Source organism: Dipodomys merriami, unplaced genomic scaffold (genome assembly GCF_024711535.1).
Source record: "Dipodomys merriami isolate MVZ:Mamm:240054 unplaced genomic scaffold, mDipMer1.0.p SCAF_7, whole genome shotgun sequence".
Taxonomy (NCBI): domain Eukaryota; kingdom Metazoa; phylum Chordata; class Mammalia; order Rodentia; family Heteromyidae; genus Dipodomys; species Dipodomys merriami.
Genome location: NW_027206290.1, coordinates 212118 through 239291, shown reverse-complemented (window position 1 = coordinate 239291; position 27174 = coordinate 212118). Strand labels below are relative to the sequence as shown.

General features: G+C 38.5%; 1 pseudogene; it reads left to right on the top strand.

Moving 5' to 3' along the window:
* Positions 1-8811: 8811 nt before the first annotated feature.
* LOC138817158 (UPF0739 protein C1orf74 homolog) lies at positions 8812-9587 on the top strand (annotated as a pseudogene).
* The last annotated feature ends 17587 nt before the right edge of the window (positions 9588-27174 follow it).

Here is a 27174-nt window from a genome sequence, read left to right as displayed (position 1 = left end):
ACCCCTGCTTTCACTGTATTTGATGTCGGTATAATTTATGAAGGGGAAGGGGAAAAACAAATTGTTTAAATAGGGATACAGGTGGACCCATTGCAACAATGAGATGTACAAGTCGTTATGTCAAAAACGAACTTGACAACTTTGGTGGGGGGGGGGGCCTGCCGGGAGGATTGGGTGGGGGGGGGCGGGGGGAGGATGGGAAGGGATGGGAAGGGGAAACAAAGGAGGAGGCTACAATGCTTGATAAGAAATGTACTCATTATCTTGCCTATGTAATTGTAACCCCTCTGTACAGTATTTTCACAATAAAAAAGAACTAAAAAAAAGACAATAATTAAGTCAAGACAAAAAGCTGTGATACTGAATGCCCTCAAACTTGTCATCCTCAACCTCAGCATTCCAAGTAGCTGAGACTACACATATGTCCCTATTCACTCAACTACATTTGGGATCTTAAAGAAAACCATATGAGAATTTATTCATAGAAACATTAATGACAAAAAACAGTATAGCTTAGAAATAAAAGCTACACAATTCAGTCAGATCTTGGTTCAAATCACAACTTCAAACTAAACTTCTCTGGACCTGTTTTGCCCTCCAACTAAATGTAAGCTTCCTTTCTAATGATGCCAATAAGAATAAATTTTCTCTCACAGATGACTCAAATTGTAGGATTTTTACTATGAAGTCCATTCTAGATGAAGATTTATAAAGTGGCAATATTTCCTACTATTCCTGGAGAGAATATTAAAGTGTTAGAATGAACAATTCGAAATGTTTTTTAATTTATTACCAAGGCAAAAGTCAGATTTAGCCAGAAAGACACTGAGTGGGCCCACCTATACTATAAAAGTTTATATGATAACATTTAACAGTTATTCTGTAATTCATTGACTGACTTAACAATTCTTCACTTTCCATACTCTCAATCTTACTTCAATAAAATACATCCTCTTTTACCTGAGTGTGTCAGCATGGTCTCTTCTGTACATTATGAAATGAAAGCAATAAACAGATACTATTTCTGAGTCACTCTGGCATGGTACTTTATTAGTACATTGGAACCCAAAACTAATTTATTTTAAAAGTCTTTTCCAGGAAAATAATTAGGGCATCTAATTCCTAAGAAATAATCAATGTTCCTGTAAAAACAAATCCTCAGATATTTTGTAGCCTTTCATTTTCTGTCTCTCAGGTTAAGAAAACAAAAACAGAAGAAAATAATTAGTGACATAGAGCTCATTAAAGATGCTGTGAATAGGCACCAAGGTGTAAGGAAGACAAAGTGAGTTAGAGTTAAAAGTCTAGGATTTGATACATCCCTTGCACCCCACTCATCAGCTTGGACTGCATCAGCTTGTTGGCTGCGGATTTTCATCTGTTAAATGAAAATAATAATATGATGGGAAAATAGTAATAGGATGGGAAAGCATGAATGCTTTCAGGTGGTGGACAAGAAGAAAAAGAGAGAGAAAGACAAAAGAGAGAGAAAGAATGAAAGAAATGAAAGAAAGAAAGAAAGAAAGAAAGAAAGAAAGAAAGAAAGAAAGAAAGAAAGAAAGAAAGAAAGAAAGAAAGAAAGAAAGAAAGGAAGGAAGGAAGGAAGGAAGGAAGGAAGGAAGGAAGGAAAGAAAGAAAGAAAAAGAAAGAAAGAAAGAAAGAAAGAAAGAAAGAAAGAAAGAAAGAAAGAAAGAAAGAAAGGAGAATGGGAGGGAGGGAAGGAGGAAGGAAGGAAGGAAGGAAGGAAGGAAGGAAGGAAGGAAGGAAGGAAGGAAGGAAGAAAGGAAGGAAGGAAGGAAGGAAGGAAGGAAGGAAGGAAGGAAGGAAGGAAGGAAGGAAGGAAGGAAGGGAGGGAGGGAGGGAAAAGGAGAGAGTGGGAGAAGAAAATGCCCAACTATCCCCTGCTGTTTCAGCTCCAGTCCAAGTTTTATGAAAGAAAACCTCAGGACATTCTCTGTTTTAGTATCAACTTTTTTTCAAGTAAAAATTTTACATAGCTACTCATTTATATACTCAATAATCTTGTCTGTAGGAGCCTAACTGTGCTACATCTCTGAAATTTAAAGAATACATATAGCTCCTATATTCACAGAAATTGGTGTATAAGCCGGGAGCCGATGGCTCACGCTGGGTAGCGATAGCTACCCAGGAGGCTGAGATCTGAGGATCTCAGTTCAAAGTCAGCCTAGGCAGGAAACTCCGTGAGACTCTTATCTCCAATAAACCACTAGAAAACCGGAAGTGGCTCTGTGGCTCAAGCTGTAGAGTGATCACATTGAGGTGAAGAGCTGAGAGACAGCACTCAAGCCCAGAGTTCAAGCCCCATGAACGAACAACAACAAAACAAAAACAAAAACAAGAAATTGGTGAATAATCCTAACTAACATCTTTTTCTGGATAAATCTGAGATGCTGGGTGTTGCAAAATGGATGATGGATGGATATGTAGAAACCAAGCATCAAGTACAGGAGTACATGGAATGAGCAAATGGTTGTGATCCCTGCATTGTATAGCCCAAAGCAGGTCTTGATTGAAAATGCTACAAGCAACAAACAGATACACATATACATAAGGACAGGCAGAGAACAAAGAGCAATTCCAACAGCAAGATTGAACACTAAAGTTAAGCTAGACAAAGTGGGGATTACAGAAAAGACACTTGAGAAATTTCTCCTTTGGTGACAGTTCACAGGAAAGTGGCTATGACTCAAAAAGCATGGCAACTTAACGGTTGGTAGAAAGAAGTAGTAAACGGTTGAGACTCAGATTAAGAAAAAAAGAAAGAAAGAAAACAACACTCAGTAAAGAAAATTGTATAAGCATGTTGCAAGGTTTAGTGTGACACCAAATCTTAGGGTAAGCATTGGTGACTAACAGTGTGTTCAGAGAGATAAAGCTGGCCCAGATAATGTTTTCAAACTGGAAATAATTGAGGAATCTAAGCTTTCGTAGCTTGGAGATGAGAAGGCTTGTGAATTCTGTTACAGCTGCAATAGATGGAAAGTCTGTAATACCAAAATTCACATAGTAAAATCTTTAATTGGATGACATTGAAAAATGAGGTATGTAGAAGTAATTTGGACATGAGAGTGAAACTCTCACGTGAAGGATTATTGCTAGTTATGTCCATATGTAAGGATATAAGGTTAAAAACAGCAGGCTGTGACCAAGCAAAGAGTCCTCACAAAACTCAACCATAGTGGAATTCCAGTTTTAAGATATGACAAATAAATGTCTCATGAGTAATCCTCCTAGACTGTGGTATTTTGTTACAGCAGCACAAAATGGAGTAAGACAATAGCAGGCCTCACATATCTATCTACACGGCTTTTGAAGAGGAAGGTGAAATATCCTAAGCAGCTTTAGAAAAGGCATCCACAGAGCTTTCTTTTTTATTTCTAGGCTCTCCTGTGATCCAAACAAATATATCTAATTGTATGCTGCATTATTAATGGAGGCTGTCTACTTGAACTTAAAGCAAAATGGCCTACAAATAATCGTGCTTTTTCCCTTCAGAACTCCTCTTTGTCCTATAATCCATATTCTTTTCCACTGGTATCACTACCTTGGTAACCAAAACAAAAACTTTACTCCCTTCTAGTAAGTCCCCAGCAATTCTGTTAGTAAATTATCTTCATTCTATTCCCTTGACGTGTTTCTGTCTTCCCCTTTATCCTCACTGGTCATGTCTGCATTTAGGCCTCATCACCTCTTCCCCATTTGATGACAACAATCTTCAATGGATCTCCCAACTCCAGATCTGTTTTCATATAAAATCTCTTCATGAAAATAGTCTCTCCAAAAGAAAATATCCCTATTGTCTACAGTAGCCTTCCTAATGTAAGAATTACTAGGAACAGGCTTCAGGCAGGTGGGGACAAGTAGCTAAATTCTATAAAATCGAAACCACAATTTAACCTGAATATTTCTGAGATCATAGCCAACATTAACATATGAAGGTCTGAAAAGTATTTCAGTAAAGAAAATTATTTAGCTCTATGTTATGTGTGTTTCTTAGATATGTGTGTGTACACACACACACACACTGGCACTGGAGCTGTTACTGGGGCCTGAACTCAGGTCTCATCTTCTCACTTGGCTTTTTTACTCATGGCTAGTGCTTTACCTTGACCAGCTTTTTGACAGTTCATTGGAGATAAGTATGGAGTATTTGCTGGATTCGGGCCATGATTCTCAGATCTGAGCCTCCTGAGTAGCTTGAATTATAGATATGCGCCATCTGTGCCTCCCTAGACTAGATCTTCATTTGACTATTTAATGCTTATTAATTTTTCATACAGTCGTTTCTAGGTTATAGTTCAGTAAATTCTGATGTATAAGATGAAATCTAAACTCATTGTTATTACCTGAAATGCAATTCATAAGACATTTTTAACTTTGCTGTTGTATTTATCCACTAGCTCAGGAAATATTGACTGGATATTGTTTGTGCTAAGGACATTATAGTGAGCAACTACTACACATGACTCCTGTCCTCAAGTATCTACATATAGTTTCCATAAATCACTCCTTCTATTTCTAAACCTTTTCTCGTGCCATGGCTGTCCCTTACAATGCTCTTGCTCAAACTTCATCGGACACATTGCTCCTCATTCTTCAGGGTTTATACACTAACATGAACTCCTTGATCACAGAGAACGTCTTACTGTTATTTTCTGTGGCAAGAACTGTGTGTGATACTGTGTTCTATGTTAAAATTGCTTCATTGTGAATTCTAATTTCAATGTATTTTTGCTGAAGATAGTGATTTTAACTTTTTAAATGTTAGTATTTAAGTTTAATAACTTAAAGTAGTCATTACCTTAAGGAGATGTTTATGACTATATTTTAAATTTTATTTTCTGGCTTTATATCTTAGTTGTTGACATAAATTGCAGGCACACCTGTCATATTCTTAATTGTACATGAAGTACTAATTAGGAAGCCCTACATAGAAACGGAATAAAATGTCAATTAAAACTACAGATAAAGTTAAGCATGATGGTATACAACTATAATACCACCACTAAGGAAGCTGAAGCTGGGGAATTCCAAATTTAATACCAACTTGGATCCATAATAAATCGAAGCAATTGTGATCTTCTTTTAAGAATATACTCCTTGGGGCTGGGAAGGTGGCTCAGTGGTAGAGCGCTTACCTTGCATGCCTGAGACCCTGGGTTCCATTCCTCAGCACCACATAAGCAAAACAAAAGCCAGAAGTGGCACTGTGGCTCCAGTGGTAGAGCGCTAGCCTTGAGCTGAAGAGCTGAGGGACAGCACCCAGGCCCAGAGTTCAGGCCCTACGACCAGACCCAAAAAAAATTTTTAAATTAAAAAATTTTTTTAAAAAAGAATATACTCCTTTAGTCTTATTGTGTGTATGTTTAGAGCTCTGTTTAATTTATCATTTCCAAGTGTAATTTTTTGTCTTTTACTATCCATTGGATTTACCTGTAGTTTTTTTTTTTTTGTCGGTTGTGGGGCTTGAACTCTGGTCCTGGGTGCTGTCCCTCAGCTCTTCAACTCAAGGTGAGCACTCTACTCTTTTAGCCACAGCACCACTTCCTACTTGTAGATTTATAAGCACATTCTAATTATTACAAATGAGGGAAACAATGCAATCTATGTTTCTTTGAGTCTGGCTTACTTAATATAATTTTTACCAAGTCTGTCCATTTCCTACAAATAGGGCCATGTCATTCTGATAGAAGCATAGAATTCACACAATGAGACCAAAGGAGGATATTCTTAGGTGAGAATCATAAGGTCTCAATAGCTATGTGCATATGATCATTTAAAAATGATGCTTACCAAAATGAACTCCAAGAAATGGAAACAAGATTTTTTTAATTTTACTTTTGGGGGTTCTTATTTTTGTTTTTTTTTCTGTTTTGCCCCTTTTGCTGCGTTTTATATCAAATATATATTTTTTATTTTAAAGATACTGTACAGAGAGGTTACAGTTATATATTTCTGTAACTTTGTCTTAAATATGTTCTCTGATTTGGGGAGGTGAAGGGGAAGCACAGAAATGACGGAATGAAGAGTGAACAAATTCAGTAGTGATATACAATAGACACAATATGACTGTGATGGGGAAAACGGAGAAAATGAGGCTGGAGTGACAGTGTTCAAAAAGAAATGTAGTCAATACCTGACTTATATAGTGGTGCATCATCTGTACAATACAAATTATTCAATTAATAAGTAAGTCTAAAGCTAATCAGAGCTACATAGAAAGACCATCTCAAAAAAGAAAAATCTGAAGTTAAATTATAAATAACCTGATATCAGAAAAACAAAAATACATCGTAAAAAAAAAACAGCTTTGTCTTATCAAAATGTAAACATTAAAGATTTCAAATCAGGTGCCAGTGGTTCATGTTTGTAATCCTAGCTACTCAGGAAGCTGAGATCTGAGGATCATGTTCAAAGCCAGCCCGGGCACAAAAGTCTGAGAAACTCTTGTCTCCAATAAACCACTCAGAAAATCAGAAGTGGCGCTGTGGCTCAAGTGATAGAGTGCTAACACTGAGCTGAAGAGCTAAGGGACAGAGCCCAGGTCCAGAGTTCAAGCCCACAACTGACAAAAACAAAAAAAAAAATCAGCTGTATTTGTAAACATAGGACAAATGGAATCTGCATTGTTTGTCAATGGGTTGGGAAATCAGAAACTGAAGTTTTGTTTTTTTTTTAAAGTGACAACAGTGAATATGTTATTTCTTTTTCAGCCTCACTCATTTTACAGTCAAATGTCCACAAATGAATCATTTTGGCAACAAGATAAAAAGGAATAGAGAAGAGTTATAGAGAAATATTTATAAATGAGCGAAGTGAAAGAAAGGGACATAGTTAAAAAGGGGAGATAAATTTGAGGAAGGAGAAAGAAATTACAGTACTTGGTACTTGGCATGTGCTAAATCCTAGGTTTAACCTCTAGCACCAAAAGGAGAAGGAAGAAACAAAGGACTGACAGGGAAAGGGAAAATAAAAGAAAATGATAAGAACAGGAAGAAGATCATGGGGAGGGAGGAAGGAGGAGGAAAAGGAAGAAGAGGAAGAGTAAAAAGAAAAGGAACAAGATGCTATGTCGAAAAACAAACTTTACAAGTTTGGGGGGGGCGGTAGTCGTGGAGATGGGAGGGCAGGGATGGTAAGGGAAAAACAAAGGAGGAGGCAACAATGCTTGATAAGAAATGTACTCATTACCTTGCTCATGTAATTGTAACCCCTCTGTACAGTATTTTCACAATAAAAAAATTAATAAAAAAAGAAAGAAAAAGAAAAGGAATGCGATCAGTCCCAAACCTGAGTAAATTCTATCATACACCAGAAAGAATATTTGACCAAGATCTCTTATGCATACTGACAGAGACATGAAACTCATAGACTGTCAAATTGGAGGAAACCATATCATTTTGCAAGATCTTCCTCAATGAATTCCATGGGAGTACTCACAAAATTAATTGGAAAAGATCCCTAAAAAATTTGTCTCCTGTGATTCAGACACAGTAGAGAGGAACAACAATGATGCCAAAGAGGAAATTCCAGACTCCTCTTCCCTGTATCCCTTATGGAACAAAAGCTGTAGTCTGTGAACTGTAGTGTAGCAGCCACTGTTACCGTTAGAAGAATGGTGATGCCAATTGCAGCTGGAATGTCTACTTGGAAAGAATGGTCAGTAGGCTGAGCATAGTAGCTTGTTGCAAGTGGGCATAATCCAAGCTACTTGTGAGATGGAGATAAAAGAAGCATGATTTGAGGCCAGACTATGTAAATTTAGGAAGGCACTAAGCACAAGACTGCTATGATGAGAAGCACTTGTAATTCCAGTTCTGAGATATAGGTTGAACTATGCCCTTTGGCTGATCTAGGTAAAAAAGCACAAAAACCTATTTGAAAAACTAAAACACAAAGGCTGGATATGAATGTCAAATGGTAAGAGTACTTGCCTAGCAAACACAAGACTAAAGTCATGCCCTACAGTAGGGAAAAGAAAAACCTAGTAAATCTAAGAAGTTCATCATTCCAAGAACCATGGAAAGAGCTCCTGATTAAGAATGAAACTTATTAGCCTTTCACCTGTGACTCATGCCTGTAATCCCGGCTACGCAGGAATCTGAGATCTGAGGATCACAGTTCAAAGCCAGTAGGCAGAGAAGTCTATGAGACTTACCTCCAATAAACTACTCAGAAAAAAAAAAAAAACAGAAGTAGTGCTGTGGCCAAGTGGTAGAGTGCTGGCCTTGAGAACAAAGAGGCTCAGGGACAGTGCCCAGGCCCTGAGTTCCAGCCCCAGAATCAGAAAAAGAAAAAAGAAAAAGAATGAAACCTATTGAAAATGAACTATACAACTTGTCAGTAGGGAAGGGGGGCAAAACTGGAGCGAGCAAGAGAAGGGGTGACATAGCCCAGAAAAGAAATGCTCTGAGTGCCAAGACGTCATGGGAGAGGGTAGAAGCCAGATGGCCGACTGGCCCGCCGGTGGAGGCCAGTTGGGTTGGGTGTTCATTTGCCTCAAGCTTTCTTTACCAACCTGGAGCTGAGCTGGTGGTTCCAGAGCTAAGATGGTTGTCTTGGAACCCAGCTGGCTGCTTGGACCTCGCACGGGCAGGAGAGCCAGTGTGGTGTGCAGCTCGGGACACTGGTTGCCTTTCTGGGTCACAGGCAGGACACCGGAAGGAGTTACTGAGCCCATGACCCTGCAGCGGAAGTGCAGGCTGAAGGTCTGTGAGGGAGACCTGGGCCTCCTTAACAAATCTATAATCAGACATGCGGCTCCTCCTCAAGGGTCTGGACCCGAGGAAAGAAACTCTCTAGCTAAGGAGCCATGCTTGATGGTGCTTCCACACACCATGTCACCACTGAGCCCTCTGCTCAGCAGACCTTGGGCATGGGAAAGAGAAAGGGTCTACCTCCAGCCACCTGCCTCCGCCTAGCTGGAGAGGTACTGGCTGTGGTCCAGGGGTCGAAGCCAGCGGTACTGTATGATTGCAACTCAGCAGGAGTATTGGTGCTTCAGAGCTATGTGGACAAGCTGCAAGAACTGGGCTTCCTGGCCTCAGGACTTCACATTCTTGACATTGGAGAGAACAGCCTAATTGTCGATTCTAAGCAAGCATGTCAGCATTTGGAACAGGTGCTCCTTGGATGTTTCCAGTTCCCAGCCTCACCCTTCTATCTGTTCCTTGGGCCAGCTTCAGAATGTGAAGGCTCTTGTAACAGATCATCACACATCTGCAGAGGTTGCAGAGAACCTCATCCTTAGAAGCCTCCCACAGCAGGCTTCATTCCTCACAGTGGAATCTCTGTACTGTATTTGGCATTCTCTTGGGCTACCCTGTCTCATACTTTTCATGTGAACCATGTTGATGACAACTGTTTAGCCCTGACCCCATTTCATGTAGTCACTGCCCGGATGTCTGCTCTATTCCTTTAGTGTCCCGGAGAGCTTGTCCCCAGCCTTGAGGGATATTCTAAATGCTTGGGAGAAGGATCTCAGAACCCGATTTAAGACTCAGAGGGACTTTGCTGATCTTAGAATCTCTTCTGAGATAATCATACTGCCAGCTGTGGCCCTGTGACTTTAATTCTCCTCCTGTGTAGAAGGTATTTTGTAAACAGTCACCTCTGGCTTGTCAGTGTCAAACAGGAATCCTAAAAAGTGCTAGTTTTAACTGTTTTGAGAACACAAGAGGAGAATGCTGTGATGAATTGGTCACATACAGGAATAAGTGGTGTGGTGATGGTAGTATTGGCAGCACAAGCTTGTGTCTTAGCAGTATCTCTTCACTTTTCATTGGATAAGAGGTAGAAGGAAAGAAATCAAGGGGAAGGAAGGGTTGTGGATGACATAGTCTTCTTGTACAGTAGTCTGTCATATGTGGATAGTGTCTTTGAATAGAGAAGGATTATGGGTGTTTCTGCCTGTTTATGTATTTCCAACTGAATCGGATTAGGGAGAGTAGACTGGGATACTTGTCTTATTTGTAATACATTGTTCAGGAATAAACCAAAAGTTCCAAGACAAAAAAAAAAAGAAATATACTCTTTACCAGACTTATGTAACTGTAACTCTTCTGTACATCACTTTTATACTAACATTTTTTAATTTTTTGAAAAGAATGAAATTTAATAAGAATAGAGACTGTTCCTTTGCAATAACCCTATCCCTACAACCTAGCTAGTGAGTTGTAACAAACAACAGCAAGATACTTCTGAGGAAAAGATAGGCATGAAACAAGAACAAACAAAAAGAAATTCTTTGTGACCCAATTTTGTTTTAATCACATAAAGATTTAGCAGACAATGCATTGGCGAAGCAGCCTGACTCTAAACACAAAGCTTTGCATAAGAGATTTAAAAACTGTGGTACCCTACAAGTAACCATAGAAACAGCAAATATCAGACACAGCCCACTCTGATTTCTCAGTAAAGCTAGGCTCAATGGCTCAGACCTGTAATCCCAGATATTCAGATGACAGAGAGTGAGAGGATCACAATTTGAGTCTAATCTGTGCAAAAAAGTTAGCAGACACTATGTTAATGCATAAACCTGGCATGTGATGCACATTTATATTCCTGGACATGTTGGAAGTATAGTAGGAGAATCATAGCCCTGGCTGACCCTGGCAAAAAGCCCAAGGTTCTATCTGAAGAATAACTAAAGCAAAATGAATAAAAGAGGGGATGGAGAATGTCTCAAATGGTAGAGCACCCGCATAGAAAGAGCACATCTATTTCCAGATTTTTTAAAAAAACCAGAGTATTCACCTCATTATGAGATTCTTGACTTTTAATTGAGAAACTAGAAAACATATTATAAAAAGGCAAGAAAGGGGCTGGGAAGGTGGCTCAGTGGTAGAGTGCTTGCCTTGCATGCCTGAGGCCCTCCCTGGGTTCAATTCCTCAGCACCACATAAACAAAAAGAAAAAAGCCGGAAATGGCGCTGTGGCTCAAGTAGTAGAGTGCTAGCCTTGAGCTGAAGAGCTGAGGGACAGTGCCCAGGCCCAGAGTTCAGGCCCCACGACCGGACCCCCCCCCAAAAAAAGCAAGAAAAATACCCCCCAAGAGATGAGGCAATTACATTTATATTTGAGATGGACACCAACACCAAATCACAGATTCAAGAAGTGGCTCACGCCTGTAATCTTAGGTACTCAGGAGGCTAAGATCTGACAACCATGGTTCAACGCCAGCCTGGGAAGTAAAGTCCATGAGATTTCTATCTCCAATTAAACACCAGAAAACCAGAAGTGACAGTGCAGCTCAAAGTGGTAGAGCAATCATCTTGAGCAGAAGAGCTCAGGGCAGAGCCCAGGCCCAGAGTTCAAGCCCTACAACCAACCCACCAAAAAAAAAAAAAAACCAAGAAGGAAAGAAGGAGGAGGAGGAAGAAGGTGAAAAGGAGGAGGAGGAAGAGCAGCAGCAGCAGCAGTAGCTTGGAAACTACCAAGCAATATTAAAACAAAGTGAAATTTAAAAACAAATACATCATATTCCAACTGAAAAGTGAAGATGGAATAGTCTTTCTGTGTCAGAGAACTTTTGCACACAGAGGAATAAGATACATGGTATGGAAAGATTCTCACCAAAAAGCAAGCAAAACAGAGCACAAGAAGTGACATCTTTCAAATTCCAAAGGGACAAAACATTCAAATGAAAATATCGTTAAAAATATAAAAGAGAAATAAAAAAACTTTTATCAAACCAAAGCGGAGGGAGGGAATTTATACTCAGAAAAATAATTCATAAGAGATGTTAAGGGAAATTCTCCAGACAGAATGATTATGATATCAAACTGAAAATTAGCTCTGTACAAAGAAGTTAAGAAGAGAATGCTGAAAATAAAATGAAAGTAAAATATGCTGCTTACTTTTAATTGCTCTCAAGAAAAACAAAAATAATTTCAAAATAAAAATAATTTCAAAGTACATGTAAGTATATGTAAAAATAAAGGATATGTCAACCAAGCATGAAGAATAGAAAGAGAAAGTGGTAAACAAATATATATATATATACATATATATATATATATATATATGATCATTTAAACTGGAATGCCAAAGAAACAATTGACCACAGAGCTTACAAAAGAAAGTACAGACAAAGGTACTCAAGTGATTCTGAAAAATAACTCTTTGAAACTATTCAACAAAGTAATAACAGAAAGCTTCCCCAACCTCACCCGTCTGACAAAAGTATGCAGAACTCCTACCAGACAGGATCAGAGAAGAAATGTTCCTAGACAGATTGATAAGAAAGACAACTTTGGCAAATACTCAAGTTAAAGACAGAAAATTTCCATTCCAAAACTATCCTAATGTGATTGCCAATTATCAAACTATGCATTAGTTTGAATCAATAAAAAAATTAAAATATTATATATAGTGACAGATATTTTAATTGAGTGACATTAAAATACAGAAATAGAGAAGGTTAAAATGAACTCTGTGGGGCAGGATTTAAGTCAGAAATATGAATCATTTGGGAACACAGAGAACTGACGAGACCATTGGAAAGGATGACATTGTGAGCAAGATGCATTGTGCATTGTACTTTTAAACTGACATGTTGAGTTGAAAGCCCTTTGTACAATGACTTAAAGATTTTTTAATAAAATTAAAAATGCAGAAAGAGATACAGAAGTCAGTATATCTATGCATCATGTATTAAGTAGTACATTAGTGAAAATTAAGTTCTCAATGGCCAGATAAATAGTAAAATTACAATTAGGTTATTTTATCCTAATTCAAGTAATTTTATCCTAATTCAAGTATACACAAATGACTGAATAAAAATACATGGTACTGGTGGATCACTCCTGTAATCCTACCTACTCAGAAAGCTGAAATCTAATGATTGCCACTCAAATCCAGCCTAGGAAGGAACGTCCATGATACTCTTATCTCCAATTAACCACCAAAAAGCCAGAAATGGCATTGTAGCTCAAGCTTTGAGCAAATAAGCTCAGGGATAGTACCTAGACACTGAGTTCAAGCCCCAGGACTGGCAAAAAGAAAAAAAAGAAAGAAAATTGGTAGATAGAGGACAATTTCTCCATACAAAAGAATTGTAGCTAAGAAATGTAAAGCACTTTCCAGTTTGTTTACTGGTAAAGAGAGGGAGGGTCATTACAAATGTATTAGCCAAACCTCCTGGATGACAATAGCAGAGGATTGCAGAAGAATCCCCACTTGTACTTACCAAGGAAGAAACCACTGTAGAATCACTGTTTATCCAGCAGTGAACCCAAAATTAAAATTACTAGTGGGAGCTCTGAACTCTGTGGTAATAATGACAATGACTCCAAAACTCTTTACTAATAAAACACAAAATAAAACCTATGTCATCTCAGCAAATGACAAATCACAGCATTGAAACATAAGAAATATGAAAATCAAGACGATGTTACCCCTCCAAAAGTTCAGCAAAATAAAACACCAGAAGGCAGGTTCTCAAAGGATGAGATGAGGAAAAGATTAGATGACGAGAAGACAGGGGAAATGCAGACACAAATCCAATGTATGTCCTACAAAATTAAGAAGAGTGAGGGACAGAGTGGTTAGGGGAGGGATGGATGAGAATGTTGAAAGAGGTAATATTGACCAAGATAAGTTTTATTCATAAACGGCTTTGTTAGATGGCAACTCCTTTGAACAAAGATTATAAATATCTCAATAACCAGAAACAAAGACACTGAAATAGATGAAGAGCCAGATGAAGAATTCAACATTCAACTTTTAAAAATGATCAATGTCCTCACACAGGACTCAAACAAATGGATGAACTAAGAAAGTCAACTTAAAAACTGGACAAAAAAGTTGGAAATATGGATGAGAAACTCTGAAAGAATATTAAGTGTCTGAAAAAAGTATATTAAAATGTGAGGAGGAAAAATTCAATAGATAAAATAAAAATTCAGTGGATTTACCTTTACACTGGATCAAGCAGAATAAATATCAGACATTGAAGACAAGCTTGAGGAAATAACTACATTCAGACAGCAATGAAAAAAACATAATCAACATGAACACAACTTTTAAGAACTCTGGACCATGATCAAGAGACCAAATCTAAGAATCCATGAGGCTGAAGAAGCTGAGCTGAGATACAAACTACAAATATAGAAAATATACTCAGTAAAATGAAAATGTAGCAAAATATTTAGCTTTTTTGGTACAGGAGCCATGCCTCACTGGCAAAGACACACACAAACTCTAGGTAAAAGATGAAAAATGATATAACAAGCATATGGAAAGCAAAAACAAGTGGAAATACTTATAGCTAATGAAATAAACTTCATTCCAAAATACATCAGAAGATGTAAAGAAGGTTATTATATATTAATAGGAAAAATTGCTCAGAGATACAACAATTATAAATTCATGTGCATCAAATATTGGTAACCAATTTTTATAAAATAAGCACTACTGGTAATAAATGGCAGATAGCTCCTGCTATAATAGTGAGTTTCTGTCATTCAGAAAAAATATCAATAAAGAGTTAAACTGCATGGCAGACCAAAGGGTCCTATATAAGATCAAGAATTCCATCCAAGAGTAGCCGAACACTCTACTCAACAGAACAGGAAACATTAATAGTAGAAGTGAAAATCTTTATAAATGCAAGAAAATATTTTTTGTATATCATAAGATTACAAAACAATGAAATTAGATGTTATAAAAAGAATAACTACAGATACCACATAAAAACATGGAGATTAAACATGAGTCATTGAAGAAATCAGGGAGCAATGTTTTTAATTCCTAGAAAAAAATGAGAATTCAATAAATTGGAACCTATGGATATATCAGAAGCAGTTTTAAGAAGGAAGTTCATGACTTCTTAAATTTAATAAGATCAGAGATACCTCAAATAAATAAGTTAATGATACATCTCAAGCTCTTAGAACAATAAGAACAAACCATTCAAAAAGTCACAGAGAGGGTTTGGAAGATGGCTCAGTGGTAGAGTGCTTGCCTTGCATGCATGAGGCCCTGGGTTTGATTCCTCAGCATCACATAAGCAGAAAAAGCCAGAAGTGGTCCTATGGCTCAAGTGGTAGAGCACTAGCCTTGAGCTGAACAGCTGAGGGATAGCACCCAAGCCCAGAGTTTAGGCCTCACAACTGACCAAAAAAGTAGCAGGGAAGCAAGGCTTGTGTGTATATTCTTTTTCAATCTTAGAAACACCATTTTGATAATACTATAGAGAATAAACAAAATATCAAAGGGTGTCCACTACTAGTTCAATACTTGTTCTTCCAATTCTCCTTTTATCTATCTATCTATCTATCTATCTATCTATCTATCTATCTATCTATCTATCTATCTATCTATCTATCTATCATCTATCTATATATAATGCAGAATGATACTAATCATTAAATCCTAGCAATAGAAATGTTTGAATCCTTCAAATGTCAGTACATTCATTGTTGCTTTTCAAGTGACACAACCTGGATTGCTACACCCACTACAAAAAATGCATTCACATTTAAATATGGAACCTCAGTACCTCAGAACATACTCTTTCAGTTTTCCCTAGTATATATTTATTGCAAGAAGTAAGAAGCTTCATTTCGACATTTCCATACATGTAATGTAATATACTTTCATCATATTTATCACCGTACTTTTGCCTCCTCAATCCCCCATCCAGTTTCCCTTTTCACATCCCTGGTAATCTCCTTTTCATTTGATTCCTTTTTCTCTGTAAGAAAGTATATATAGAACTGGTTTATTTCATATACTGAAATGACTGGCACACAAATTTTTTTCCTGCAAATGACAAGATTTTCCTAACATAGATAAATAAAATTCCATTGTGTGCTTTTCTTTACCAATTATTTGTCCATTTGTTTATTGATGGGCAGCAAGGAAGACTGCATAATTTAGCTATTGTGAGTCATATGAAAGTGTGTGAAACCTAGGTGTGAAAGTGTCTCTGTGGTAAGCTGACTTTGATTCTTTTAGAAATGTGATCAGAAGTTATGGGATCAGATGGATGTTTTATTGTGAGGACTCTCCACACAGATTTCCATGATAGATGGAATAATTTCCATTCCTACCAGTTGTGAATAAAGAAGGGTTACTTTCCCTTGCATCCTTGCCAATATTTGCTGTTGTTTGTTTTCTCAATGAAAGCCCTTCTGACCAAGTTAAGAGGGAATCTCAGGGGAGGTTTTATTTCATTTAATTTTGATAACTAAATATGTTGAACTTTTGGGGAGTATTTATTGGCCAATTTTATTTCTCCCTTTGAAAAATGTATGTACAGCTCAATTGCCCATTTACTAATAGGAATATTTGTCTTTTGATGCTTAATATTTTTAAGTTTTTATATATTCTGGATATTGATTCTCTATTGAAAAATAACTGGGAAAGATTTTTCTCCTGTTCTGTTATTGTCTTACTCTGTTGATGATTTCCTTTGCTGTGCAGAAGCTTTATGACTTAATGCACTCCCATTTGTCAATTCTTACTTTTGAGCAATCAGAGTCCTATTCAGAAAGTTATTTCTTATTCTTGAACTATTTTCCTCTGTGTTTTCTTCCAATAGTTTCAAAGTTTCATCAAGATCTGTAATCCATTTTAAGTTGATTCTTATACAAGGGATTTCTTAAAACCTATTTTTGTACCAGTCCTGGGGCTGGAATTCAAGGCCTGGATACTATCACTGAGCTATTATGGTCAAAATTAGTGTTCTATCACTTGAGCCACAGCTCTACTGCTGGTTTTTTTTGTTGTCTGGCTTTGAACCATGATCCTCAGATCTCAGCCTCCTAGTAGCTAGGATAACAGATGTGAGCCACTGCTGCCCCATTTAATATCTTTTGGATGATAAAACTACAGTTATATTATTATTTGTGTAGAAAAAGAATATATATTGAGTACCGATTGTGTGTCAAACACTGCTCTAGATGTACAAGATTAATATTTTAAAGACAAAAAATAGATTTGTTCTTCATGGAGTTCAAGTCTATGAATGAATGGTGACAATGAAAAATGACTAAATTACATATTCAAAGTGTAATACACAGTGACAATTCCTATGAAGAAAATAAGATAAGAATGATTGGGACTGCTTAAAAAGAGTGTGACATGAGATTTTACATAGGGTGGTTTTTAGTACTTATTTTAAAAGTGGTATGTGATTAACAACCTATTCAAATAACTAAGGGAAACCCTTCCCTAGCACAAGAAAAAGCTAGGGCAAATTCCCTAACAAATTTATGTGTGAAATACTAAAGGAAGATGAAGTGTGTGACTAAAACAGAGTGAGCAAAACATGGGAATGAGACTTTGGCAAAGGGCTGGGAAGGTGGCTCAGTGGTAAAGCACTTGCCTTGCATGCATGAGGCTCTGAGCTCAATTCCTCAGCACCACATAAGCAAAAAGAAAAAAGCCGGAAGTGGCGCTGTGGCTCATGTGATAGAGTGCTAGCCTTGAGCTGAAGAGCTGAGGGACAGTGCCCAGACCCAGAGTTCAGGCCCCACGACCAGACCACCCCCCAAAAAAAAATCTTAATTAAAAAAAAAAGACTTTAGCAAAGTCACATAGGGGCAAAGTCTTGTAGGCTTTAACTTGTACTATATGGAGTTTGGCTTTTATTCAGAACTAAAAGAATGAGGCCATTGAAGGATTATGATGAGAGGAACTGAATTACTTGCTTTGTGTGTTAAAAGAATATCCTTGTTTTCTACATCACAAATATCATAAATAAGAGAAGGCAAAAAAGACTGAACAGTGAAAACCAATAGGAAACTATTGCCATAGTCCATGGAGGAGATGGTGATGTTTGTACCAATAAAAAAGAAGTGATCAAATTCTGGATGTATGTTTAAGATAAAGCAAAGATTTCAACCTGAACAACTGATGAAAGACAAAATTGCTTTTAACTAAGTTGGAAACAACTGTGGATAAAAGATATTTGAAGAGAAAGATTATGTTGAACTTGTTGATCTTTCACATGACTATTATATAACCAAGTTCATATGTTTCATTGTCATTTGTATTTTTAGGTCTGAAGGTCTGAGATTTTGAGACAATGTCTGGTCTGGATATATATGTGTGTGTATGTGTGTGTGTGTGTGTGTGTGTGTGTATTCTTTCATATATGCTTTATGTATTAAACATATATAACCCAATTTTATACACAACTAAATATGCATAGTTATGTATGTTTTATACATATTTGTTATATATGTTATGCATACATATACATACTTTGTTGTATATATAGATCTTTGTTCTGTGTATATTTAATTTATATATAATTCAACTCTATTTTTATAACTACATGTTTTACATAGTTATATGTATAGTTATGCACTTAATGTAGTCTTACTTCACCTTCAGAAGGAATAAGTATAGATCACATGTTGTCAAGTATATTCTGTAAAGGTCCAGATAGTAACTACTTTAGCTTTGAGGGTATCCCAGTAGTAAACTCTCAAATTCTTTGCTATAGTTTAAAATTAGCAAGTGATATAGTAAACAAATGGGCATCACTGTTACAATAAAACTTTATTTGCCAAAGTGTAGTGCTGTGAGTTGGAATTGGAACCATATACTTTTGGCTATCAATGGCTGATATACATAAGCAAGAAAAGTTCTAAGACAGGGCTGAGATAAAAAAATTTAAGAGTTCAGTGAAGAAGTAAATGAACTGGCATAAGAAACTGAAAAAAGCATCCACGAAGTAGTAGGAAAGTCGACGAAACAAACAGTGAACAAAAAGTGAAGACAACACTTGAAGAAAGAAAAAAATAATCCAAATCTATAAAATACAACTGATACTTCAAGTTAAATAGAGAATAAGAATAATTGGTAATAGAAGGGTCCTTGTGATATTCACAAGAATAGTTTTAGCAGATTTAATAAAAATCAGTGGGTTCAAAAGTTTGACTTGCTGGTGGCCGGTGGCTCACACTACTCAGGAGGCTGAGATCTCAGAATCATGGTTCAAAGCCAGCCTGGGTGGGAAAGTCTGTGAGACTCTTATCTCCAATAAACAGGCAGAAAACCATACATGGCGCTTTGGCTCAAGTGATAGAGTGCTAGCCTTGAGCTAAAGAGCTGAGGGACAGTGCCCAGGCCCAGAGTTCAAGCCCCTCCCCCAAAAAATGCCATTAAGCCAGCCCCTGGTGGCTCAGTCCTCTAATTCTAGCCATTCAGAAGGTTGAGAAGCTTGACGTAAGTTGGTTCACAAGACACTATGTTGGAAACGAACCTTATAACTTTGTGCGGGGGAGGGAGGTAAGTGAGGGAAGGGATAATGGGAGAAAAACAAAGGAGGAGGCAACAATGCCCAACAAGAAATGTACTCATTACCTTACTCATGTAACTCTAACCCCTTTGTACAGCATCCTTACAATAAAAATAATTTTAAATGTACTCATTACCCTACTGACATAACTGTAACTTCTCTGTACAACATCTTTACAAGAAAATTTTTAAAAAGAAGAACAAGAGGAAAATAAAAGGATTTAAAACTTCTGCTGGAAGTTATTCTAGAAAAGAAGAAAAGGGTATAGTCTAAAGATCTTCTGTAATAAAAGGGGGGACAAGCAAGCTATTATATTTTGTGAAAATAACTAGTGAAGAGGGGGAGTGGCTAGTGTAAAAGAAAAAAAAACATCTGGCACCGTGTCCTTAAGAAAAAAAGCATATCAGTGCAGATACCATACTTTGGTATAAGTGGGACAGTTCTCCTGTAACATCAGGTGGCAAGCCTCATGCATGAAAAGTTTATAAAGATAGCAGGTTGTTAAATATGATCATGAGAGATAGTACAAGTTTCTTTTTGAGAACCAACAGCTGAGAATGAAGAATGAAGATAATGGAAGAAGAACTGGACATTTGAGAAAAGCAAAGAAGATACAACCTAGTTTACTAAGAAAGTGAGAAAGTGATTGCTTAGATGGGAAGTACTATGGTCAACAGACTCCAATAGAAATCCACTTGAACTTTAAGTGACAGCAGTAAGAATGTTCTTTGGATTTTTTTCCACCCTAATACTTTGTATAGGAGCATATAAGCACTATGGAAAGGTTTAACCACTGTCAGAGTTACACAGAGTAATAATACTGTGAGAAAAATACTGACTGTGAGAGAAAGCAGAGGAATTAAATGACTACTTGAAAAGGAAAAAAAAGGATAATGAATACTGATAGCAGCAATATGGGAGAAAAGGTCAGGGACAAAATAAAGGAGTGAATGACACTGAGGAAGGGATAAGATAAAATCAAAGATTTGGATCCCCCAAGGGGCATTGAAGGATAATTAAATTTGAAGAATTAAAGGGACTTGGAAAAAGGAGGTGCTAACCAGATAGTGAAGACTACACTTATACAAGTTATTCTCCAACTCACACCAGGTAACAGTTTTTCATATATGCAATACTGACAGAATTGTTATTACTTATAGTCCCTTGGTTTCAAAAGACATTTCTCTCATCATTAATTCTTTTTTGTGGGGGGGAGGGGAGAATCCTAATCTTCATCCTCTATAAGATAATATGTAACAGGGAAAAAACTCCTGATTTGCTAATGCTCATGAGGAGGCTAAAACTCTACTTCATATACCAAGACGATGCCAACCTCAGCCCTGGCAAGAGAATGATTGAACATTCTCAGATTAATTTCATGGCTATTTGTTCCATTCCAGAATCACATCAAGCTCAGGCCTCCAAGTTGAAATTGCATTGCTCTGTCCTTGCTGCCCAGGTAAGGGCAGTGAAAAATGAGCCTATCCCCAAGCCTGTAATGATAAATAATGACTTTTGCCTTCACAACTGATAAGTATTTTACAACATCATCAGAGAAGTCTAATTACCAAACAAAATGATAAGATATATCAAGACACTTGGAGTCTAGATTAAATTCACAAGAAATATGCATTCACATCTTTGCCATCCTTCAGTGTCACCGCGGTAATAGAAAAGTGGCAATGGGATGATGCATAATGAATATTCCATTAAATATTCATTCAGATTGTAAATAACTTAAAAGTTTAAACTACCCAGCCAAAGAATGGAAGAGAAGGATGCAAACATACTTGGCTGCTAAAGAAGAACTGACAAGCAGAGTTGGAGGGGAAAACAGAACAGGAAAGACTTAACATTAATTGAGTAAATAAGTCTTGTGAGTCCCACATGGACAGGAAGGGAGAGATTTGTTTTTAGGTATTAGATAAAGAAAATTTAACTTTCATGGATCATGCAAAGGGGGATATTCTTGTGGCATCAGGTTGGTCCTTAGCACCTGGAAGTTTTCCTAATACAAATTTCTTCCTTGTTTTAGAACTGCATGGCTCATTGAACTGGGTATTGAGTAAGTAGTCTCTGAATAGATTCTTGTTCATTGATCTTGTCATCGTACCATCAATAAACAGGGACAGCAAAAATAACTTGTCATTCAGGAGACAGTTGCCAAAAACAAGATTTAAAAAAGTAAATAAAAAAGGCCAAATAAGGAGAGTTCCGGGAAGATGGCAGAGGAAAAGCTGGAGGCTAAACAAGCTCTCGCATAGAAAGCAGTTTTAGAGTTCCAGCGAACAGTCCTAAACCACAGAACCACACCAAATGTGCCTTCACAGGACAGAGAGTTAGGCCAGAGAGGGAAAAACCAGGCAAGGAGACACTTCTGAGCTCTTGCCAGCAGCTGCCATGCCGGCAGCGGTGGCAGCAGCAGCCGTACCCGCCTTATCTGAATCACAGAGAGTCTGGGATGAAGGAGCCAGATGCAGCGGGCAAGCAGATTCTACTCAACACCAGCAAGAACCGACAAGGAGCAGACATCTTCATCCTGCAGTTCGCAGACCCAGGAACCAAGACTCCGCGTGAGTAGAAGCCCTACGTCCTCACTCCTTCTCAGGGAGCAGAGGAGGGAAGGCCACCCCTCCCATCCCCCAAGTACCAGAGATCTCCATCTTGCATACCGACAAAGCTCGGTGGAGCTGCTAGCTCCAACTCAGGCCTTGGAAGTAAACTAGCAGGTCACAGGAGCCTAACCTGACCTGCCAGACTCAGCTCCATCCAGGGAAAAGTCACCCAGCTCAGGCTGTAGCCGCAGGAGTGGCTTTCTTCACCGGGTAATCAGAGCCAGAAGCTGCCCCTCCCTATAGCAGCCTCGACAATCAATTGAAATAGAGTAAACACAAACCCTGACAGTGGCTCCAGGCTGGGCTCTGTGAGTTTCTCACAAACCAGCCCTGGGGAAAAGCTACTGTTTGCTGAAAGGCCTCAACTCTACCCAGAACCTAGCCTCCTTACAGCATCTCCAAACTTGAGGAAAAAGCCATCTCCCTCTTTTGTGATACGCAAAGCAAATCTGCCTCCCATTGAACTAACCTGGGAGGAGGATCGCAAAACTTTGGGGAAAGCAGAGCATTTCTCGGCCTGTTCAAACAAACCGACTTAAGAAACCAACCAAGCCACAGGAACACAAGCAGACCAGAGACTCCAACAAGAGGCTGGTTAAGGACACAAGGGAGATACAAGATTTTTCCCACCCCTCCCAAAAAAATCAAAGAACTTTTATTTTTTTTTGGGGGGGGGTCCGGTCGTGAGGCCTGAACTCTGGGCCTGGGCACTGTCCCTCAGCTCTTCAGCTCAAGGCTAGCGCTCTACCACTTGAGCTACAGCGCCACTTCCGGCTTTTTTCTTTTTACTTATGTGGTGCTGAGGAATCGAACCCAGGGCCTCTGGCTTGCAAGGCAAGCACTCTACCACTGAGCCACCTTCCCAGCCCTCAAAGAACTTTTTTTTTTTTTTGTACCTTTTATAAAAAAAAAAATGTTGGGGTTCCGGGAAGATGGCGGAGGAGAAGCTGGAATCTGAACAAGCTCTCGCATAGAAAGTAGGTTTAGAGTTCCAGTGAACAGTCCTAAGCCAGAGAATCACACCAAGTGTACCATCACAGGACAGAGAGTTAGACAAGAGAGGGGAAGCCAAGGAAACACACCAGCTGCCGCTCCGGCGGCAGGGTCGCGGCGGCGACCACCACCGCGGGAGTCATACCTGAGACACAGAGAGTCGGGGACGAAGGAGCCAGACGCAGCGGACGAGCGGATTCTACTCAACACCAACAAGAACCGACAAGGAGCGAACATCTTCATCCTGATGTTTGCAGACCAGAGACGACCCAGGATCCAAGACTCGGCGTGAGTACAAGCCCGACATCCTCACTCCTCAGGGAGCAGAGGAGGGAAGGCCACCCCTCCCCCCCCAGCACCGGTGATCTCCATCTTGGATACCGACAAAGCTCGGAGTTGCTGCTAGCTCCAGCTCAGGCCTTGGAATAAAATGAGTCATTTAGCAGGTCACAAGAACTTAACGGCGAAGTGACCTGCCAGACTCAGCTCCATCCAGGGAAAAGTCACCCAGCTCAGGCGCCAGCCATCGGAGTGCCTTGCCTCACTGGGTAACCAGAGCCAGAGGCTGCCCCTCCCTCTAGCAGCCACCACAATCAATTGAAAAACAGAAACCCTGAGAATGGCTCCAGGCTGGGCGCTGTGAGCTCTATCACAAAATAGCCCCAGGGAAAAGCTACTGTTTGTTGAAAGGCCTCAACCCTACCCAGAACCTAGCCTCATAACCACATCCCCCTCTTTTGTGACTCTCAAAGCAGACCACCCTCCCAGAAAACTAACCTGGGAGGGGGATCTCAAAATCTTGGGTAAAGCAGAGCATTTTTCTGCCTCTTCCAACCAACCGACTTAAGAAACCAATCAAGCCACAGGACCTCAAGCTGACCAGAGACTACAACAAGAGACTGGTCACAGACAAAAGGGAGATACAGGATTCCTCCCACTCCTCCCCCCCCCCCAAAAAAAAAAATCAAAAGACTTTTTTTTCTTTTTCTTTTTTTTTTTCTTTTTTCTTCTTTTCTTTTTTTTGCTTGTTTTTTGTTTTTTGTTACCTTATATATATATATATATATATATATATATATATAAATTTTTTCCCTTCTAAAACTTTTATTAATCTTTAATTTTTGCCTCTTCTGAAAAAATAATTGTTTTCCAGTAATTTTTTTTTCTCATCTTATAATTTTTATTTTAGGAATACGTGAATGAGAGTTTTCCTTTCTTTTCTTGTCTTCTTTCTCTTTTTCTTTCATTCTTAATTATCTTTTTGTTTTTTATCTAGCTCTACTGAACTTCTGATCTTTTCTTCTCCCTTTCCCATCCTTAAAGCTTTCCACATCTCCTCTATGTCCCTCCCCTTCTCTGAACATATTCACATTCCTCTCTAAATAGACGGTCTTTTAACCTCTATAATAACATTAATTTTTACGTTTCTATTCTTTTTCTGGTCTCTCTTTATTCCCCTTTCCGTCTCTTCTTTTTCTCTCTCTCTCTACTTGCATCCTACCCAACCCATTTCCTGCACTGTGATTAGGACATAGTTAACTCTCCCTGTGCCTCCCCACACCAATCTATTCCTATTTTTTACCCACATCTCTCCCTAATCCTAATAATTTCTGGTTTTCCAAATTCTTTTCTGCGGTTCGAAGTCCTTTAACATATAGTCATTTGATGGTGAATAGATGTATCTGTTGAAATAGATTGTATCTGTAGACTATTGACTGTACAAATGCAAACTTTGGTTGATGGTTGCCTTAAGATAGTGTTCTAGCACAAAACTGGTGCAATCTGTATCTCAAATGGGCCGAGTAAGCCGGAAAAACACAAGAAAAATGGCAAATTCGGGTATCTCAATTCCCAACCTTGATAATCAGGGATTAGAACAGATAAAGAATAATCCAGAGGAGAGTTCCCAAATAGCTCTACAAACACTAATAGCAAACATGATAAATGAGAAGTTTGACAATGTACAAAGGACTCTGTATGAGCGTGATAGGGAGAGAGAGGAGGCATCCCAGAAGTTTATACAGGAACATCATAAGCGTGAGGAAGCTTCTCAAAAACTGATACAGGATTTGCGTGAACAACTTGAGAATACTCAAAGAGAAAGGGAGGAATGGCGTGAGCAGGCAGAGAACACTCAAAGAGAACTGCAGGAATCCCACAGAAGGGAGGAAACTAATCAAAGAGTAATTCACGAATTAAGAGACCAGGTAGAGAATACACAAAGATCACTAAAGACATTCATGGAATCCATTAACAAAGAGCTGAAGGAAGTCAGGGAGACCACAAAGGGAATGCTGAATGGAACCCAACAGAAGGAATGGGAGTCCAAAGAAACCATAACCAATCAACTAAGTGATTTGAGAACAAACACTGAACACCAAATTAAGGAAATAAAGAAAATCATACAAGACCTAAAACAGAGCTTCAACAAAGAACTTGAAGCCATCAAAGCTGACCAATTAGAAGGAAAAGAGATAAAAAACAAAGTAGAGAGTCTTGACAGCAGGTTAGACCATGCAGAAGATCGAATCTCAGGGATTGAAGACAGCCTAGATATTATAGAGAAAGAACAAACAACCATCCAAGACAAGTCCAAGAAATATGATAGGTCTATCCAACACCTGGAAGACAGCATCAGAAGGCCCAATCTAAGGATAATGGGTGTAGAGGAGCACCTAGAAACAGAAGTTAATGGTCTAGGAAATTTGTTTAACAGGATACTAGCAGAGAACTTCCCAAACATACAAAAAGATAGGCCTATTCAGATACAAGAAGCTTTTAGAACCCCAAATAGACCAGACCAGAATAGGACATCCCACCGTCACATTATAATCCACACAGGATCAACCCAGACCAAGGAAAAGATCCTTAAAGCTGTCAAGGAGAAAAGGTTAATCACCTATAAAGGGAAACCAATTAGAATTACCTCAGATTTCTCACCAGAGACAATCAAAGCAAGAAGAGCCTGGAATGATGTATGCCATGCCCTAAAAACAAACAACTATCAACCAAGAATACTGTACCCAGCTAAACTCTCCTTCATAACTGAAGGCCAAATAAAAACCTTCCATAGCAAAAAAAAATGGAAACAATACATCTCCACCAAACCAGCCCTGCAAAAGATTCTTAAAGATGTCCTACACATAGAAAACCAACAAGAACGCAACAAAGGCCAAGAAACTGCACCCAAACTGAGAATCCAAGAACCTTAGGAAGAACCCAGTTTTCACAGCCCCCAAGAAGGTGGATAACATGGCAGGAACTCCCAAATACCTCTCAGTCCTATCTCTTAATGTTAACGGACTGAACTCTCCAATTAAGCGACATAGACTGTCTAGTTGGATTACAAAACAAGACCCTTCTATCTGCTGCCTGCAGGAGTCACATCTTGCCCGTAAAAACAAACATATTTTCAAGGTTAAAGGCTGGAACAAAATCTACCAAGCAAACGGCCCTCATAAACAGGCGGGAGTTGCAATCCTAATATCAGATAAAATAGACTTCAAATTAAAATTCGTGAGAAGAGATAAAGAAGGTCGCTACATACTAATTAAAGGATCTCTCCTTCAGGAGGATATTACAATTCTAAATATCTATTCGCCAAACAATGGAGCACCCAAATTTATCAAAGAAACACTACTTTCCCTCAAATCCCAGATAGATCCAAAGACATTAATCGTTGGGGATTTTAACACACCACTCTCCCCACTAGATAGATCAACTCGGCAAAAACTCAACAGAGAAACCGCAGATCTAAACAGCTGCATAGATCAACTAGACTTAACAGACATTTACCGAACATTTCACCCAGCAGCATCAGAATACACGTTCTTCTCAGCAGCACATGGGACGTTTTCTAAAATAGACCACATTTTAGGCCACAAAGCAAACTTGTCTAAATTCAGAAACATTGAAGTTATACCTTGCATTCTCTCTGACCACAAGGGAATAAAATTAGAACTCAACACCAAAAGCCACCAAAGAAAGTCCGGTATCACATGGAGGCTGAACAACACACTGCTGAATCATGAGTGGGTCATGGAAGAGATTAGAAAGGAAATTCAAATGTTCATGCTATTCAACAAAAATGAACACACAAATTACCAGCTCCTCTGGGACACAGCAAAGGCAGTACTCAGAGGCAAGTTTATAGCTCTGAGCTCCTACATCAACAAATTGGAGAGATCGGAAACTAATAATTTAATGACACATCTAAACCTCCTTGAAAAAGAGCAGCAAGATAAACCCCAATCCAGTAGACGGAAAGAAATAATCAAAATTAAATCAGAA